Source organism: Aotus nancymaae, unplaced genomic scaffold (assembly GCF_030222135.1).
Source record: "Aotus nancymaae isolate 86718 unplaced genomic scaffold, 86718_ANA_hifiasm-v0.15.2.pri h1tg000039l, whole genome shotgun sequence".
Taxonomy (NCBI): Eukaryota; Metazoa; Chordata; class Mammalia; order Primates; family Aotidae; genus Aotus; species Aotus nancymaae.
This window is the reverse complement of record NW_026988453.1, coordinates 2251596-2258212: the sequence shown is the minus strand read 5'-3', so window position 1 is coordinate 2258212 and position 6617 is coordinate 2251596. Positions and strand designations below refer to the sequence as shown.

The following is a 6617-nucleotide window of genomic DNA, read 5'->3' as shown; positions in this document are numbered from 1 at the left end:
TCCCTCAGATTTTATGCTCTTTTGACTCTTCACTACCTGTGTAAACAATTTTCTGTATTAAGTCACTTTCTTTTCTTTCTTTCTTTCTGTTTTTTAATAGTGCAGATGCAGAGAAGGGGGTTCAACATTGACTGAGCCTCCCTTGAAAGGAATTTGTTACACCTTGCCCAACAGGTTATACCCCGATGTGAACAAGGATGCAGCTCCTTGGAACGTGCACACAGAATCCTCCTAATTTGCATCAATGCATTGATTTATATCTAAGGGCAGTATTTATCCAGAAATGATCACCCAATTCCCACCAATTTTCTGGAGCTGAACATTCATGCTCTCACTTATATGTTAAGTCAATTGTGGGAATGGGTTGCAGCGGTATTAAAACCTCTGTAAGAATATCACAGGTATCCACGAGAAAATTTTAAATTGATTTTCCTTTGTGAAGTAAATTGGTTATTTTCCTTTTCAAATGAAACCAGGTAAAAGTTGGCATTGCCTTAATTTGGTAGAGTCACAACATAAATTCTTCCCTAACACAGTCATTCACAAGTCCTAATCATTTCCTCCTATTCTGAATCTAATCAAGTTCACCCACTGTCAAAGGATGTCCATGCTCAACTCAAAGTTCAAAGTTGGCTCATAATTTTTACAAACTTCAAAGCAGAAAGTATGTATTCTTTGGAACTCGATAGATGTAGGGTTAAATCTCTGCTGTTACAGTCAGTAGTTGCTTAATTTCTTTAAGGCCGTTTCTTCATCTGAAGACTGGAGATAAACTGCCTACCTAGTAGGGTCAAGTGAGGATTAAATGAGGTAATGTCCATAATGCATGAGCAGCCTGCTTAACAAAGAACAGAAGAGCTTAAGAAAGCTTATGATAGCTCTTACTATTTTTTCCTCTCTTGTGTGACTTTAAGTGAGTTCTTTAACTTTGCTTTTTACCTTTTAAGACTCAGAGTTGTGCAAATGAAATGAGATACACAAGAGGAACTTTTTTTGGAATGGGTTAAACTGTGTACGTGTAATCATAAACACACCTTATTCATTCTTATCATTGCCTCTTTCGATACATTCTGTTAAAGTTTTCTTCCTTTTCCAAGTCCAGGGCAAATTGCATAGCCATACATAGACTTTCAGATGTCTAGAAAGAGCAGTGCTGAAGGTCCAGTCTTTCAACTGATTTAAATCACTTTTTCTTCTCCGAATTCCTAGAGGCCTCAGGCTGGTGAACTGTAGAGAGGTGGACTGGGAGGGATGATGCTCTGCATCTTCACCTTCTGTCATAGGCTTTGTATTAGTCAGGGTTCTCTAGGGGGACAGAACTAATGGAACATATATATATTCCATTTTATATATATATACACATATATATTCCATTATATATACTCATATACATATTCCATTATGTATATATTCATATATATTCCATTACATATATTCACATATATATTCCATTATATATATATTCATATATATGCTCCATTATATATATATTTATATATATTCCATTATATATATTCATATACATATTCCATTATATATATATTCATATACATATTCCATTATATATTCATATATATTCCATTACATATATTCACATATATATTCCATTATATATATATTCATATATATATTCCATTATATATATTCACATATATTCCATTATATATATATTCATACATATATATTCCATTATATATATATATATTCATATATATAGAGAGAGAGAGAGAGGAGTTTATTAACTCAAATGATCACAAGTTCACACAACAGGCTGTCTGCGGGCTAAGGAGCAAGAAGAGTCAGTCTGAGTTCCTAAACTGAAGAACTTAGAGTCTGATGTTTGAGGGCAGGAAGCATCCAGCACGGGGGAAAGATGTAGACCGGAAGGCTAGGCCACTCTCTCTTTTCACATTTTTCTGCCTGCTTATATTCTAATGGCACTGGCAGCTGATTAGATGGTGCCCACCCAGATGAAGGGTGGGTCTGCCTACCCCAGCCCACTGACTCAAATATTAATCTCCTTTGTCAACACCCTCACAGACACACCGAGGATCAATACTTTGTATCCTTCAGTCCAATCAAGTCGACACTCAGTATTAACAATCACAGACTTCTACTCTGCCTCCTTCCTCGCTTGCAGTCAGGGATGAAAGGATGCCACTGGGCAGTGTAGATGTCATCTGGCTTTTGTATCTTTTGTTGTATGCTCAATTGCATTGCCTTTGCAACTGCCTTACATGAGTAGTTCTGAGGCAAATTAAGAAAGAGAGCAAATTCTATTTGGGGACTAAGATTGGGTTTTAAACGGCCTATGTATCAAGAAGTAGATGGGTTCTTTAGTGCCCTTGTAATCTGCAAAAGTGCTCATCAAGTCATTCTCTCGCCCTGAAGCCTACCATTCAGGAGAAAATAGTGTGCATGCTATGAAACACAACTTAAGCAAAATCTCTAGAGTGGCTTAACACAATGCATATTTATTCTCTTAACGTTCTGAAATCCAGAAGTTCAAAATTATTTTCATCGGCTGAAGCAAACACTGGCAGGGCAGCGACCCTTCTGGAGGCTTTACACAAGTATCCATTTCTTGCCTCTTGAGTTTTTGGTGCTGTGTCATTCCTTGGCTTGTGGTTGAATCACTTCAACCTCTGCCTCTGTGGTCACGTGGCCTTCTCTGCGTGATACTTTCTTTTGCTTCCTTCTTATGAGGACATTTGTGATCCCATTTAGGATTCACCCAGATTATTTAGATAATATTCCCATCTCAAGATCTCTTACTCAATTACATCTGCAAAGACCCTTTTTCCATATAAAGGTAACATTGATGGATTCCGGGGATTAAGACCTGGATATCTTTGGGAATAGTTTTTCATCTCGCCATGAACCTCAAAGGTAATGTGAATACAGTTTATATCAAACTCAGCAATTCCTGCTTCTCTTTGGAACTCGTCTCTAGAGTCATCTGGCTTCAGAGTCCAACCAGAATCAATACTTATGAGAACACCCTTGGTTATTCTGGTCCACACTCATCATACTCTCTTGCATAATCCAGGTCTGGATTTAAATTCCAGTCATTTAGTATCTTCCCAAACTTGGGCTACTTATTGAACTTTATAATCTGTGAAATAGGGCAATGTTACTAGCCTCGCTGGATTATTTTACAGATTAAAAAAGAAAGAATATAGGGAGTTAAGAATTAACTCTTGAATATGATAAGTGCTCAGTGTATTTTGATCTTTTTTCCATATATTAATCAAATAATGCCTCTCATTGCAGACTTCATGAGATCAGTCTGTTTCTGTAAATTATTTTTTATCTTTCCAATATGTGCTTCTTTGTTTTCCCACCATGATAGCACACTGCTGATGTAAAAACATCATTGAGAACCAACTGATGAATATCAGAGCATTATCTCCCCACAAAAGGATAATTCAGAGTTTGTAAACAATGATGTTTATGGAAAATGCTGCTTTGATTACAATTTTTTCCTTTCTGCTTTTTTTTTTTTTAAGCAGGGACCTGTTAAGAAAAATTATTCCAAGTTTTAATATTTCAAATTACATAGGATATTACATAGTTGAATCAAATTACATCTTTGCACATCTTGACTGATTCATTCATTTTGAAATATTACTTTAAAATCATGAAAATACAATAATAATTCTCATTCCAGTTTCTTTGATATTTTATCAAAGTCAATATCTGTTTTCAGTCTGTGGCAGTATTTGATTTTTTTTTATCATGATTTAGTTCTTCTATTTTTAAGGATACATTTATCATCACATCACATTGTCAGAAGCATCATAAGAAACATTGTTAAGAACTGCATGACCGAGTACTTCTTTTAAGATATAATTCCTTCACAGCAAGCTCTAGATTTTAACATCATTTAGTAGAGTTAGCAGTATCTTTTGGCCATTTAATACGGAGGTATAAGATATTTGCACTAACTTACATATTTCGTAGAGGCACCATTCAGTGAATATTTTGAAACCAAACGTGTGTAACATCACCTAAACCAAGAAAGAGGATGTGGCCAGTGTGTCAGAAAACCCCACTTATGCCAACTCCAGTTACTATTCTCCACCCCAAGAGTGACACTTACCATTTCTAAAACCATAGATGTTGCATGCCTCTCACCTTTATCAAAATAAAATTAATCATTGACTAATTTTATTACTTTTAATTGATTTAATTAAAACAAAATGACATATCTATTTTGTTGTGTGTGCCTTCCTGTTCAACATCACGCTTGGTGTATTTAGAACTGTTTTTGCACACGGTTGTAATCAGTTCCTCCTTATTGACATGTATTTCGCTAGAATTATGAACATACTAGTACAGGAATTTTGGTAAACATGTGTGTGCATTTCTATTGGGTATATCCCTAGAATTTGAATTGCTAGGCTGTAAGGTATGCATGTATTTAGCTTTAGAAGACACTGCCAAACAGCTTTCTCTGAGGCTGTACTAAACTACCTCTCATGCCAACAGTGTATGAAACTTGCAATTGCTATAGATCCTCACCAGCACCTGGTATTGCCTGTCTGTTCTCATGATAACAACTCTGGTGAGGAAGTACAAGTATCACATTGTGGTTTTAACCTGCATTTTGTCAATGAGTAATAAATATGAGTAACTTTCTCTGTACTTATTGACAGTTTTAATGTATTTTATGTGAATTGTTTAAGTATTTTGTGCATTTTACCATTAGATTTTCTATCCTTTCCTTATTAGTTTTCAGGTGTCCTTTACAGAGTCTAGATATGATTTTATTTTTTTTGTGGGGTAAATTTTTTGTAGTTATATTCCTTTTTTATTCATTTAATGTTATCATTAGATGAACAGAAGTTATCGATTTTTTTTTTTGCTTTAGTTTAAAGCTATTCATGTTCTGTTTCTGAAATCTTGGGCTAGTGTAAAGTCATGAAGATGATTGCCCATGTTTTCATCTAAAGCCATTATTGTTTTACTTTAACCGCATAGACCACAGTCAATTTTAATTGATTTTTGTGACTTGGATGAGCAGAGATTACGATACTTATTTTTCTCAAGTAATCCATTGATGCAGCAACTTCATTGGAAAAACTACATGTTGCCCACTACACAACAGTGTTACTTTTGTGATAAATTAGGTTGGCATATATATGGGTAAAGAGTGGGGGTTGGGGAGGTTGGAGAGGGAATAATATGGGGAGAAATGCCAGATATAGGTGACGGGGATGGAGGCAGCAAACCACCTTGCCATGTAAGTACCTATGCAACAACCCTGCATGATCTGCACATGTACCCCAGAACCTAAAGTACAATTAAACAAAACTGTTTCTCAGTGAATATATCAAACACACAATAGAAAATTAAAGAGAATAGTATAATAATTCCATACTATCAATCACACAGCTTCAATGATTATCAGCTCATGGACTCTTCATATACAAGCACTCACTTCTCTTCACAATCCCAGAGATCACATTATTTCATCCATTGGTATTTCAGTATATCTTTCTCTCTGAAAGATAAGCTCTTTTTTAATAACATTCTGTAATATTGTATTATCATACCTAAAAACTAACAATCACTTAATATTATAAAATGTCCACTTAGTGTTCAATTTCTGAGTCTCATACATTTGTAAGGAGCTGTTTATTCAAATTAGAATTAAAAATGTTTGTAAGCTGGGGCAACATAGTGAGAGACCCCATCTCTTAAAAAAAAAACTGGCCGGGTATGGTGGCATGCACCTGTGGTCCCTGCTACTCCAGAGGCTGAGGCAGTGGGATCGCTGGAGCCCAGAATTTTGAAGCTGCAGTGAGGTATGACTGAGCCACTGCACTCCAGCCTGGGCTGTTAACAGAGTGAGAGATCCCAGCTCTTAAAAAGAAAATGCTTATACATTGTAATTGGTTAATAGGTCTCTTCACTCTCTTCTAATCACTACATTATTCCCTCCCTTTCTTGGATGTGTGTGTGTGTGTGTGTGTGTGTGTGTTTGTGTTCGTGATGCATTTTTAAGAAGCTGGTTCATTCGTTTAGTAGGGTAGTCCACATTTTGGATTTTGTTGTATTATTCAATGATTGCTTCCTATTGGAATAAGACTTTTTTAAAAAACATATTGATTTCTAGGTACTGAAACAAAGCAACGGTTACTTCATTATCACCAAAGTGGAGTACCAGCTGAAGTTTGTTCTAATAATACCTAATGCTTATGTAGGAAATACACCTATTTTTGTAAACAGTTCATCTAAGTAAAAATCCTTCATGGGTTTGTTTGTTTTTATTTTTTAAAGCCTACAGCACCCAGTATTCCTAGGTGGTCTCCCATCCAACTACTAACCAGGCCAGACCCTGCTTAGCTTCCAAGATCAGACGAGATCGGGCACGTTCAGGGTGGTGTAGCTGTAGACTCCTTAATAGGTTTTGTATACACTGTCCAAGGGCATCTTAACTCTAGCACTATTGACACTTGGGGCTGGCTGATTCTGTGTTGTAGGAGGATGTCCTACACTTGGTAGGATGTTTAACGGTATCCTGGCCTCTTTTTTTTTTTTTTTTTTTTTTTTTTTGAGACAGAGTTTTGCTCTTGGTACCCAGGCTGGAGTGCAATGGCGCGATCTCAGTT

The 6617-nt window shown here is 36.0% G+C and overlaps 1 pseudogene; it reads right to left on the bottom strand.

Moving 5' to 3' along the window:
- Positions 1–6283: 6283 nt before the first annotated feature.
- On the bottom strand, positions 6284–6402 carry LOC135268232 (5S ribosomal RNA; annotated as a pseudogene).
- Between the last annotated feature and the right edge of the window lie 215 nt (positions 6403–6617).